This window comes from Papio anubis, chromosome X (genome assembly GCF_008728515.1).
Source record: "Papio anubis isolate 15944 chromosome X, Panubis1.0, whole genome shotgun sequence".
Classification (NCBI taxonomy): domain Eukaryota; kingdom Metazoa; phylum Chordata; class Mammalia; order Primates; family Cercopithecidae; genus Papio; species Papio anubis.
This window is the reverse complement of record NC_044996.1, coordinates 64230687-64245641: the sequence shown is the minus strand read 5'-3', so window position 1 is coordinate 64245641 and position 14955 is coordinate 64230687.

The window sequence follows — 14955 nt, the reverse complement described above, 5'->3', positions numbered from 1 at the left end:
CATTTGGAGACTTCTACATCCTAGAAAAGTAAACAGCACAGTAGACAGCAACTGGAATTCATATGATACATTTATAACTGCTCTTTAGTGACCACCTAGCAGCAACTGTCTTCTATCAATGTTACTGTAAGTGAGCCTAATATCATCAGATACCTATTCATCCAAAGAATTACATAGGTTCAACTATGCATGGAATGAACCAAGGAATAATGATGACTAGTGATGCTTCATATAAGAGGTTTATAGTGCCTACTTTAACCAGTGCTTTCTATGATGTACTATACTTAGCCAGGTTCTCCATGGCACTACCTCCTGAGGCACCAATAAGATTCTTACACACTCCAAGGAGAATAAGAAGTAAATGGCGTTGAAGGAGGTTAGGATTTAGAGTTTTGGTGTACATTTAAGCATGGAGCTTTTCTTATGGAACAAAGGGAAGACTGTGATATCAAAACTGTATTAATTGCTGGGAGTTTATAGTCTTTTGCAAATGTCCAATTTTTTTTCCTTCATCAACAATAACAAAATATTTCACCTAAGATATGGTGTCCATTTGGATACACTTTTAAGTCAAGCACATTTTTATCCAAAAGACTGAAAAAAGAACAGATCAAGATGAAGAAACTGTCTCATAAGATAATGTGCATGGTGGGATAACATGATTTGCTGTGGCGACAACAACAATAAAAGGCATTTAAGGGGACAAGTTGGAGCAAAGTGTGATAAGTATGGATTGGACAAGGGTTTCTTTTAGGGGAAAGGAATTGAGAGGATTCAGTGAGATTTATGATGCCATAAAATAAGAAGATACAATTGCATTTTATGAGTGACGGTGGACTATATATTCATAATCCCCTAAATAGTTAAAAAGTCATAAACAATGTTAGTAACTTATGTGGGGGTTTTGCTTCAAAAATTGTTCTAGTAATGAAGTAATTGTTTAATAAATACCACCCATTTGTCATAGTTTTAATATATGTTTGTAGTAGTGTTTGATTAAATTTTATCTTTCTCACTGAACTGAAAACTCCATGAGGATTATAACTACTTTGCCCACTACTGCATCTACTGTCAATACAATACTTCTTATCACATGTTAGATGCTCAAAAAATATTTTAAATGCATGAAAAGAGTATTTATTTGATCTATATAACTATGAACATCAATTACTTCAATAGAATATAAAAAATTCTAAAGAGACTAGAGTAAGATTACTATATTTACGTCTAGTTCTCAATTTTACAATTTAGAAGCCATATTTTGCTTTTGTAATTACCCTTCATTAAAGGGTTCTGTCAAACTCTTCGTTTACAAGGTTCAGCTTGAAAGTAGTGTAAAATTCTGAAGAATTCAAAGGCGACTTTTTATTTTAATAAAATAACGATTGTTTTAGATTTTTGTACTAGCTATTCCTCCACAGGAGAGGAGTTTGATTTTTTCTTTGAATTTCTATATTAGAAAATGATAGAATATCAATGAAAATGCCTAAATGTTCTGTAAATAATTTTTCAAACACTATGCTTTTATTCATAAAAATGAAAGAATATTTACAGCAAGTTTTGACCTATACCTAGAATATTCAAGCAATCTAAATACAATGATTAGTCCAAATATTTTGATAGAAAGAGCAACAACAATAGGTCCAGGTTAAACCTTTTTCTAAAAAAAAAATGCTTTGCAACTGCACCAGAATTTTTATTAAAGTATTTGTTGAACAAATACTAGGTGACTAACACTCTGATTACATATATGTTTATGTTCATAATATATAGTATTATATAGATAAAATTTGTTCCCATACACTTGTTCATTCCATGAGCCTTCACTTTTCAGAAACCTGAAATAGTGATAGCCATTGCTTTTGGGAAGCTGCCACTGAAGATTCAGATTTGTAAAGACATTACATTTTTATATTTGTTTTTAAAATGTCAAAGTTTCCATTTCTTTTCCAAGTGTAAACCAAGAAGGCTTGATAAAATATATAATCAAGCAGAATCACTTCTCTGCCGCAATTCCTCCCCTTCACAAATCTACAAAGGTCCTCTGAGAAGAGCAGGAAGAAAATAAACAAGGGAATTATATATAATGAGATCTCTGAGAATGGGCATCTATGTCCTGTTCCCACCACGGAATAATCTCCTAAGTGAACAATAGCCATAACGAAATTTAGAAATACGACAACAGAAACTAAAGGCACCCTCATTATATCTGTTTACTCTGAGAAGTAGCAAGTTTTACAATGTTTAACAAATCACTAGACACTAGAAAATAAAGACAATTGTATGTGGTGCTCAGGAAGTTAGAATGGAAGCAAAAATATAAAGGAGAAAAATATACATGACCTAAAAGGACAGGAGTTGAAATGATAAACTGAATATAAATGCACAAGAGAACAGTATTCAGCCATCAGGAATACTGGTGTCTCAAAACAGCAGTGAAGGCGAACCACAGAATTTAAATTGTATTGTATGGACACCCAAGTTACATGACATACATGCTTGTGAGTGTTTGTGTGTTGTGTGTGTACATATGAATGTGTGTGTACATATGAATGTGCATGTATGTTAGTCATCAAAAGAGGACTCTCTGAAAACATGAGATATGTCCTAGTGTCCATGAAGCTAAAGAATCAGAACGCTTTAATAAGAGTGAAGTTTTTGAAAGTGACAAGTGTTCCAGAGGCAAAAAGGAGAGGAAAGTTGACTTTCAAAAATGGCATTTTAGTAAAACAGTAAAATAGAAATCTCATTCTGCAAGAAGTAGAGTATGTGTGAGGAAAAAGAAATAGCGTGAGAAGGTGAGTCATATGAATATTTAGCAGTAAAAAAGAAAAAAGAGATGATTGCTTAGCACTAGATTCAGGGCCCTGCAGACCTTCCATCCTTCATGGCAGAGGCTTGTCAGAGGACCAACCAACTTTGATTCATAGAATTATTTTAGTAGTGAAAGGGTGCGGTTTCCCAAAAACATTTTTTAGAATAATTGTAAGTCATCAGCATCCTGTGAACCCACCATATCTCAGACAGGTCCCAGTCAATTTAGAAAGTTTATTTTGCCAAAGTTAAGGATTCATGCCCATGACGCAGCCTCAGGAGGTCCTGATGACATGTGCCCAAGGCGGTCAGGGCACAACTTGATTTTACACATTTTAGAGAGATATGAGACATCGATCAATTATGTAAGATAAACATTGGTTTGGTCTGGAAAGGCAGGACAACTGGAAGCAAATGTGGGACCACTTGAAGTGGGGAGGGGGATTTCAGATTAGACTTTATAATTAGCTTTTCCAAGATGGCATTCAGATATGCATTTATCCCAATGAGCAGAGGGATGACTGAACAAAATGGGAGGCAGGTTTGCCCTAAGCTGTTCCCTGCTTGACTTTTCCTTTTAGCTCAGTGATTTTGGGGTCTCAAGATTTGTTTTCCTTTCACAATCCTTTACAGCATTTTTTTTTCATTAAGTAAAAGCCAATACAGATGTTGGGATTCATGTCACATAAAATAATTTACTGGAAAAAAAATAAAACAAAAACAACCAAGATCAGGACCAATTATGTGTTCAAGCGTTATTAAGAAAAAAATAATATTAATTTAAACACAAAATGGTTTTAATCTCTTCAAGCTGTGCAGGGATATTGCTATGGAATTCATTGGTCAATTACACTTATCTGTTTCAAAGAACTTCTTGATTTCTGCCTTAATTTAATTATTTACCCCAAATTCATTCAGGAGCATGTTATTCAATTTCCATGTAATTGTATGGTTTTGAGTAAACTTCTTAGTCTTGCTTTCTGATTTGATTATGCTGTGTTGTGAAAGACTAATGGCTATTATTTCAGTTCTTTTGCATTTGCTGAGGAGTATTTCACTTTCGATTATGTGGTTGATTTTAGAATATGTGCCATGTGGCAATGAGAAGAATGTATATTTCGTTGTTTGGTGGTGAAGAGTTCTGTAGATGTCAATCAGGTTTACTTGATGTATTGCTGAATTCAGGTCCTGAATATACTTGTTAAATTTCCGTCTTGATAATCTGTTTAATATCATCAGTGAGGGTGTTAAAGTGTCCCACTATTATTGTGTGGAAGTCTGTGTCTCTTTGAACATCTCTAATAACTTGCGTTATGAATCTAGATGCTTCTCTGTTGGGTGCATATATATTTGAGATAGTTAGATTTTTGTTGTTGTTGTTGTTAAATTGAATTCATTGCTATTATATCATACCCTTATTTGCCTTTTAAAATATTTGTTGGTTTAAAGTCTGTTTTGTCAGAAAGTATGACTGCAACCCCTGCTTTTTTTTTTTTTTTGTATTCCATTTGCTTGGAAGATTTTTCTCCATCCTTTTGTTTTGAGCCTATGTGTGTCATTGCATTTGAAATGTGTCTCTTGAAGACAGGATAACAATGGCTCTTGGTTCTTTATCCAGCTTGCCACTCTGTGTCTTTTAATTGGGGCATTTATCCCGCTTATATTTAAAGTTAGTATTGATATGTGTGGATCTGATTATGTCATTATGATGTTTGCTGGTTCTTGTGCAGAATTTTTTATGTGGTTGCTTTATAGTGTCACTGGTCTGTGTATTTCAGTGTGTTTTTGTAGTGGCTGGTAATGGTCTTTTTTCACCCCATATTTAGTGCTTCCTTCAGGAACTCTTTTAAGGCAGGTCTGGTGAGAACCAAGATATAACATACCAGCATCTCAGGGACACAGGTAAGGCAGTGTTAAGAGATAAATTTATAACACTAAATGCCCACATCAAAAAGAAAGAACTCATATTAACAATATAATATCACAATTAAAGAACTTGAGAACCAATAGCAACAAATTTCAAAGGAAGTAGAAGATGAAAAATAACTAAAATTAGAGCTGAAATGAAGGAGATTGAGACACAAAAAACCATTCAAAGATCAACAAATCTAGGATCTGGGTTTTTGGAAAACCTAACAAAATAAATAGACCACTAGCTAGACTAATAAAGAAGAAAAGAGAGAAGATTGAATTGAATCCCTGAAGAGACTAATAATGAGCTCTGAAATTGTGGCAATAATATATAACCTATCAACCAATAAAAGCCCAGGACCAGATGGATTCACAGATGAATTATGAAAGATATACAAAGAAGAGCTGGTACCATTCCTACTGAAACTTGTAGCAAAAAATTGATGAGGCAGGACTCCTCCTTTACTCATTCTATGAGGCCAGCATCATCATGATACCAAAACCCGGCAGAGATACAACCAAAAAGAAAACACTTCAGGCCAATATCCTTGATAAACATCAATATAAAAATTCTCAACAAAATACTGGCAAACCAAATCCAGCAGCACATCAGACAGTTTATCTACCATAATCAAGTAGGCTTTATTCCTGGGATGCAAAGTTGTCTCAACATATGCAAATCAATAAATGTGATTCATCACATAAACAGAGCTAAATACAAAAACCACACGATTGCCTCAACAGATGCAGAAAAGTCTTTTGATAAACTTCAACATCCATTCATGTGAAAAATTCTCAATAAACTAGATATTGAAGAAACGTACCTCAAAATAGTAACTGCCGTATATGACAAACCCACAGCCAATATCATACATGAGCAAGAGCTGAAAGAATCCCCTTCAAAATGGGAACGAGACAAGGATGCTCTCTCTCACCACTCCTATACAACACAGCACTAAAAGTCCTGGCCAGGGCAATCAGGCAAGAGAAAAAAAGGGCATTCAAGCTGGAGGAGAGGAAGTCAAACTATCTATGTTGGCAAATGACATCATCCTATATTTAGAAAACCCCATAGTCTCAGCATAAAAGCGTCTCAAGCTGATAAACAATTTCAGAAAAGTCTCAGGATACAAAAGCACTGTCCAAAAGTTACTAGCATTCTTATACATCAACAACAGTCCAGCCAAGAGCCAAATCAGGAATATACTCCCATTCACAATTTTCACAAAGATAATGAAATACCTAGCAATACAATTAATTAAGGAAGTGAATCATCTGTATAAGAAGAACTGCAAACCACTGCTTAAATAAATCAGAGAGGACACAAACAAATGGAAAAACATTCCATGTTCATGGATAAGAAGAATCGATGTTGTAAAAATAGCTACAATGTCAAAAGCAATTTTTAGATTCAATGCTATTGCTTTTAAACTACCATTGAGATTCTTCACATAATGACAAAAACTATTTAAAAATTCATATAAAACCAAGAAAGAGACTGAATAGTCAAGGCAATCCCAAACAAGAAGAAGAAAGCTGGAGGCATCACACTACCCAACTTCTAATTATACTATAGGGCTACAGTAATCAAAACAGCATTGTACTCATACAAAAACTGACATATAGATCAATGGAACAGAATAGGAAACCCAGAAATAAGACTTCACACCTACAACTATGTGATCTTGGACAAACCTGACAAAAACAACAATGGGGGAAAGGACGTCCTATTCAATAAAGTATGCTCAGGTAATTGGTAGGCCATATACAGAAGACTGAAACTGAACCCCTTCTCATATGGTTTGGCTCTGTACTCCTACCCAAATCTCATGTTGAATTGTAACCCCAGTGTTGGAGGTGGGGCCTGATGGGAGGTGATTGGATCATGGGAGTAGTTTCTAATGGTTTAGCACCATCCACCTAGTACTGTCTCACGATAGAGTTCTCATGAGACATGGTTGTTTAAAAGTGTGTAGTACCTCTCCCTTTTCTCTCTTTCTCCTGATGCTACCATTTAGAATGCGCTTGCTTCCCCTTTCCCTTGTGCCATGATTTTAAGTTTCCTGAGACCTCCTCAGAAGCTGAAGTCTGTACAGCCTGCAAAATCATAAGCCAACTATAAAGATTTTTTCTTTTTAAATTATCCAGTCTCAGGTATGTCTTTATACCAGTGCGAGAAGGGACTAATACACTCTCCTTACACCATATAAAAAAATTAACCAAGATGAAACAAAGACTTAAATATTCAACTCCAAACTACAAAAACCCTGTAAGACAATCTAGGCAATACCATTCAGGATGTAGGCATGGGCAAATATTTCATGACAAAGATGACAAAAACAATTGCAACAAGAGCAAAAATTGGCAAATGGTATCTAATTAAACTGAAGAGCTTCTACATAGTAAAAACAACAACAACAAAAACAAACAAACAAAAAACTATCAACAGAGTAGACAGGCAACCTACACAATGGGAGAAAGATTTTGCAAACTGTGCATCTGACAAAGGGCTGATATCCAGTATCTATAAGGAACATAAATAAATGAATAAGAAAAACAAAAACATTAAAAAGTGGACAAAGAACATGAGTAGACACTTTCCAAAAGAAGACATACATGCAGCCAACAATCATATTTAGAAAGTCCAACATCATTGATCATTAGAGAAATGAAAATCAAAACTACAGTGAGATACCATCTCACACCAGGAAGAATGGCTATTATTAAAAAGTAAAACAAACAAACAAACAAAAAAACACAGATGCTGGCGAGGTTGTGGAGGAAAAGGAATACTTATACACTGTTGGTGGGAATATAAATTATTCAAACATTGTAGAAGACAGTGCGGCATTTCCTCAAAGTCCTAAAGATAGATACACCATTTGACCCAGCATTCCCATTACTGTCTATATACCCAAAAGAATAGAAATTGTTTTATTGTAAAGACACAAGCATGTGTATGTTCACTGCAGTACTATTCACAATAGCACAGGCATGGAATCAACTTAAGTGCCCATTAATAATAGACTGGAAAAAGAAAATGTGGTACATATATACCATGGAATAGTATGCAGCCATAAAAATGAATGAGATCATATCTTTTGCAGGAACATGGATGGAGCTGGAAGCCATTATACTTAGCAAGCTAATGCAGGAACAGAAAACCAAATATCACATGTTCTTACTTATAAGTTGAAGCAACATGATGAAAACACATGGACACATGGAGGGGAACAACACACACTAGGGCCTGCTGGATGGTACAGGGTGGTACGAGGGAGATCAGGAAAAACAACTAATGGGCTCTAGGCTTAATACCTGGATGATGAAATAATTTGTACAATAAACCCCCATGACACAAGTTTACCTATGTAACACACATGTGCATGTATCACTGAACTAAAACATTTTTTAAAAGACACATAAAGAGAATTACACTTATATGAACATTGGTTGTACACAGTCCCCTAGGTAAACATTTAATTGTTTAATTAATTCCAAGCATCGTGTGCTTTCCTGCTTATGCGTGGTAGCTGCCTACCCTCCTAAGAACTTGAACAGCCAGGGTACTAGTATACTCACTGTGGCTCTCTTCAGAAACCGGATCAGTTACGTGTACTGCCATATTTGGAATGGCAACTTTTGGATTTGAAACAGGGAATCTGGATCTCTGAAACCAAGTAAAAGCCAAGGAGTCAGTAACCAAATTAGTTTCTGCCAGGAAAAGGAGAGATTAATGATAAAGGGATTATTTGCGTTCATTATTTAGAAGTAGGCTTTCCTGCAAGCAATCCACCACACTTTGGGAGTCAGGTTACCTAGAACTCATACTCGTGGGAGTCCCCATTTGTCTTCTTGGGATGTATGAGCTGCTAGGTAACTTGAAACACCTTTAGCTGTATACACAAGGATAGCCTGAAATCAGTTGATATAGATAACCTAATTATTCCCTCATTGACAGCTGAATTTATGCCTTTGTCTCAAAATTGAAAATTTAATATAGTCCAGTAAGAGGAATGGCCTTATCGAACACTTTGGCTAGTCTTGTTCTTAACATTTTCACAATACTATTTTTCAATAAAGAAATTTCACTTTTAGTCATTAACATAAGCTCATTCTCTGTTAAGTCATTCTTTGAAAATCTCCATGATAAGCAATTTCTATTTGGGTGAATTACAGTTAATCTGCCCAAGACAGCACCACGCCCCTGATTTGGCAAGTACTAAATTTTACAAACTAAGTTGTGAGATACTGTTACATCACCTGCCTATATGTATTTTTTTAACCAGACTACACAGTAGTAGCCTTAAGAATTAAATTATAAGTGCAAAGTATGTATTGATCTGAAATAGCATTTAGAAATAGCATTTATCTATGATTAGGACTTAACATGGATTTTGTAAGGGCTTGCATATATATGAGAGTAACATTGTAAAAGATAAAATTATTTGAAAAAGACAATTTAAATGCAGTTTAATGTTACCTTTCTATGAGTCAAAGCAGAGTAAAAAATTTAAAACATGAACACTTCCTACTTTTCAGACATTTTATGTTTTTCCTAATAGAGTATATATATGGCTAAATTATTTTTTCTTATTTCCTCTGGCAGTACTCTCACATTTTATAGACATAAGCGTGAATTAATTTTGATGTTTATGAAAATATCCTGTATGATAATTACTATGAAGTAGGAGGTTTCTTTTAGTTTCTCTTGTATTACATCATATAAGCCTATCCCAGAACATTATTGGGGTTAACATGTGTCTTACATTGCGATTTTAATTCATATTGCATTATCTGTATGGTCACTGCTATTTTCTTTTAACTTATTATTTTAAATAATTTTATATACCTCAGACTTAAACAATGATTGTGCATTAGTTTTTTAAAGATAATTGATAAATAATAATGGTATATATTTATGGAGTATAATATGATGTCTTGATATATGTATACAAAGTGAAATAATGAAATCTGAAAGAGTTGAACCCATAGAAGTAGAATGGAGAATGGTGCTTACCAGAGGCTGGAGGTTGAGGAGAAGTGAATGGGGGAAAGGTGAAATATTGGCCAAAGGGTACTAAGTTTCTGTGAGACATAAATATAAGTTTTAGTAATCTATTGCAGAACATAATGACCATAGTTAAAAATAATATAATGTATGGTTCAAATTTGCTAAGAGCGTTTTTTACATGTTCTCAATACAAAAATAAGTATGCATGGCAATGGCTATGCTAATTTGCTTTATTTAATAATTCCACCTTATTTATTAGCTTTTCATTTCTTCATGAGGAGTTACCAAAAATTTACTAACTTAAAACAACACACACACATACTAAATCACAGTTTCTGTGAGTCAGGAGTCAAGGCACAATTTTGTTGTGTCTTCTGCAAAGCTGCAATGAATATGTTGGCTACGATTAGGTTCTCATCTAAATGCTCAACTACATATGGATTCACTCCCAAGGTCACTCTGGTTATTTTCTTGAGGTTGTAGGACAGGAGGCTTCTAGTTTGTTGCTTGATGTGCATGAGGTGGGCTGCTTCTGTCGGTTCTGAGAGGTTGCCTGCAGATTCTTGCTATGAGTCTCTCTCCATAGGCCCTTTTACAATATGGCAGCTTACATTTTCAAAGCCCAAAGGGGAGAAAGGTAGAGTGTTAGATACCATAAAATAACCACAGGAGTAACATTCCATCACTGTTTGTATTTTGTTCTTCAGAAGCAAGTGACTGGTCTTACACTTAATGGAAAGAATATTACTAAACGGCGTAGATACCATGAGGTGGGGATTATGGCAGGCACTATGGGGACTAACCACCAGAAACTGATTTTTCCCTCAGATAGTGCTTTTTCTTTGGCTTCACCCACTTTCAGAGGTATTTTGCCTTGGAATCCTAATTTGATAAACTTTCCATCAATATAGTTAATTAATTAAATCCTGAACATTCACTTCTAATAGTTGTCTATTGCAATTATAATGAACAAAGCCATTTTGACAAAAAATAATCCTCAAGTGGCAATTTTCACCAAATTTTGTACAAAATACTTAGAGAAAAGGTAAAGGATTATAGAGATAATTTTAAAAATAAAAGACTAGTTATGCAATAAAGCGTGAATGATAAAAATGCTTAAATAAAAAGGTTAAACAAAATCTAAGCTTGAAATAAAAAATCAAATACAAGATTTCATAAAATGAGTTTCTTTAACATCACAAAAATTAAGAATAAATAATGAAAGCTAAAACCATTAATAATTTAACTGATAAGCATAACATGTTTACTTTATAATGTGTAAAGACAGTCTTTCACTCCCAGTCCATGCACAAATGTTGACAACACATTAGTCATTACACAAATCGCTATGCACTGCAAACATCACAAAATTTTTGTGCTGAAAATTATCTGAAATGCTGTGCAAACATACATGTTTTAAAATTCAAATTGATGTATTTTGTTTATTCTCTCTGTTACAGATGTAATATATTGTAGCTTTATCCTCTTAACTCCATCATACAAGTGAGAAAAATATTTTTTTCTGCCTTTCACGCTCACAAATCTGATGGCATGTTGCAAAGACACATATCCTTTATCTGTTTTGGTGTTGCTTTTTTTCTGAGGCAGGTTCAAATAATGCCAAACAAAAGTGACATTTGTAGAATACTTATTTGATAATAAAAATAGTGGAATCAAACTTGAACTACAAGTAATGTTTACAAACAACCCTGAAGTTGTAATTTTTCATTAATTATCCATGCTTGCTATTTTTTAAAAAAAAGAATGAAAGTACTAATGAACAATTGAGAGATAGGCTAGTAGGAATTCTGAGACACAAAGCATAGTGGAGAAGAATAAACCCCTCAATATACTGTAATCTTCAAATTACATTTTTTTGTTAGGAATGAAATCACCAGATTGTGCTTTCTCCACTTAATGTGAAAAGACATTTCACAATATGTCACTTATCTTAGTTAAAGAAATGTTGGCTGGCGATGTTCTACAAATATTGTGTCTGTTATAATTTAAAAGGACATGCCAGAATACAATGTAAGAAAGTTTCATATATTTATCTAAGAGAAGTTCAAATCCAAACTTCAGCTGAAGACGAGAAAATCCCTTATCAGTCTTAAAGACTTTAGTTCACATAGCTTCTAGAGCTTGACGAGAAACTGAATATGCTTTCTATTTTTTGGATCCTTTTAAATAGTATATAGTTAACAATTCCCAGCTGCTTCTACTCAAGTCTCATTTAACCTTCTGTCTGTCTGAAGACCAGTAGCTCTTAAAGGAAAAACTAAGACTTCAAAATAGAACCTCCTGGGGTAGTCTAAAGCCATGTACCAGATGATTAGTGTAGAAAATGGCTCAATTTATAAGTGTGCAACTCTTATAAAGAGTGCAACATTATACAAGTTAAAGTCCTATTTAACTTGTATAATGAATTATAAAAATAACGAGTTTGAGTTGTTTCACTTATTTAGCCTTTTCCCTCAAAATGAAATGTTACAATGAAAACAATTAAATGGGGAAAAATGATGCCTTCATAATTATTGACCTTAAGTGAAGACTGCATATTATTTGTACCAATACCTCTAGTTCTCCTAGGAAAAAACGTGAGGTCAATACTTTGGTTCACATTTTAAAGCTCGAATTGAAGATTCAGATAACCAATAAATGGAGCGTGAAAAGAAAGGACAAATGCTAAATTAGAAAAGTTTTTTATGTAGACTGTTGATATTTCCATTCATGTCCAAATAAAAATAAATTACCTTCAATATGAATACATCTAAATTGTCAACTGAATTCTGAACTAAGATGATTTCTCTACAGATAATAAGTATATTATATATATATTTACAACAGGTAAATATAAACATTACGTTAAAAAGAGTTTCACTTAACTGAGAAAATAAACAAACATATTTATTTAAGCTTATATACAATAAGAACTTTTTTCATGTTTATGTAACAAAATTGTAGGTTTCCCAACTTAAGTATGCATTGCATACATATATATGTATATATGTGTGTATACATATATGTACAAACACATATACATAGATAAATATGTATCTATACTTTGGTTTACAAAAGTATACTCAACATATGTAAAGTATACTTAAAGACTAAAAATAGCTCAGCAGAAAGAAAATTCCTCAGACTCTAAAATCCAAAACAAAAAGAATCACCAATATTTCAAACAACAAAGCCATAAATGTATTTCAGATCTTCATTAATTTAGCCCATGTGATAAAGTTCTGCTCTGCCTTATATTGGGTAAGCAATCTTTCTGAGCGCATCAGCCTTTCAATTAGTGCCTTGGAAGTTTTCTCTCTAATCCAATGGCACAGTCTCCAAAATTACCAGAAACCTTCATTCAAGAGTCCTTTTCATGGACTTCCTCAAAGAAACAAGTTCTGGACTGTAGCTGGTGATAAGTCCTTTTTTGAGAAGGATCAAAGCAAACAACAATTGTGGATGACAAAAGTCTTAAGACAGCCATAGTTAAAGACACAGTTGACAAAGAAATCTGATTATTTCTGTGGCATACGAGTTAATATAATACATTTGTTACTGATAATATATATTAAGACATATCTGAATTTTAGGAATCTCATACAATCCTGGAATGCATATTAACAATACATCCATATAAATATAACTCAAAGGAAGCTAAACACTACCTCAGAGTGATAATGCTTCCTGCATAATTCTAACATAACAAATAAACCTATTAAATTTAATATGTCTCCCTTGAACTTCAGTGAATCTAATATCTAAAAAAATTACTTTGAGGTCAAAAAGCCTGAATTTAGAAGTTGACATTTCACTCTTGGAAAGTTTTCCAAATATCAAAGTTTTAAGACACATGATATAACAAAATAGAATCACAGGTAACTATAAAATAGGCATTCATTTAGAAAAAGGGATAAAACAAAAAATGTTTACCTTTTGATAGAAAGGAGACTCAATCTATCAAACAATAAGACCTAATAAAGATAGCATGAGGCCAACTTAATCTGTCTCTCCCCACTCCCATTTTTTTCCCTGTAGTTTGTTCTAAAGGTAAATAAAATATTTTCTCTTATTAATATTACACAAATATTTTGTCAAAAAGAGAAAACCAAAATTTTACCTTTGTATGGGACATTATTAATGTTAAAGTGAATTTTAATAAAACCTCATAAACAAATGTTTTATAATTTTTATCAGTTTGACCATACATAAAATGTTCATAAACATTTTTTTTTTTTTTTTTTTTTTTGAGACCGAGTCTCACTTTGTCACCCAGGCTGGAGTGAAGTGCTACAATCTTCACTCACTGCAACCTCTGCCTCCCTGATTAAAGTGGTTCTCATGTCTCAACCTCCAGAGTAGCCGGGATTACAGGCGTACACCAACACACGCAGCTAATTGTTTTTGTATTTTTAGTAGAAATGGGGTTTCACCATGTTAGCCAGGCTGGTCTCAAACTCCTGGCCTCAAGTGATCCACCGACCTCAGCCTCCCAAAGAGCTGGGATTATAGACGTCAGTCACCATGCCCAGCCTTATAAACTTTTTATAACCGTTTACAATTTTTTATGAAAATGCACATCAATGCTCCAAAAATAAAACCCTGTCATTCTGACCCAAGGGCTCAGACACTGGCCTTGCATCAGTGTGCTGTTGATATGAATGCTTAATATACAAACACAATGAACTAATCACTTCTAACAATCTCATGTACTCCCTCTTCTATGATAGTCCCTGGGCCTAGAATAATTAAATAGTTTTAGTTTCTAGGCTTGTGTCTCACAAAAGCAGTTCATTTTGATTGCCATCTTCTCTAGAGTTAGAAACGGGATTTGACAGGTGTCAATGCACAAAATTTATCAAGGGTTGGTGCTCTCTTCAGACCCAGGATTCAAAGCCCTGTAACTTAATAGCACAAGGATTAGTTAATAGGATACTTATTCTACAGAAAATCCTATCATTCTGTCTTACATGTTACAAATTAAAACAATGTGATTTGGTGTTTCGGAGTTAATACCTATAGCACTTCAAACCACTGTATCATATTAGTTAGGTTATTCTTTGCATACGTCTAATTGCTAGTATTCTAGTGATAGAACTGTGATCAAAGGCATCAAAAAATGGTGGGTTCCATGCCAAACTTATCAAAGAAAGACACCTAACTTTTCTCTCCATCAAAAAAAGGTAAATATAAATATTAGTTTAGAAAGTTCAACA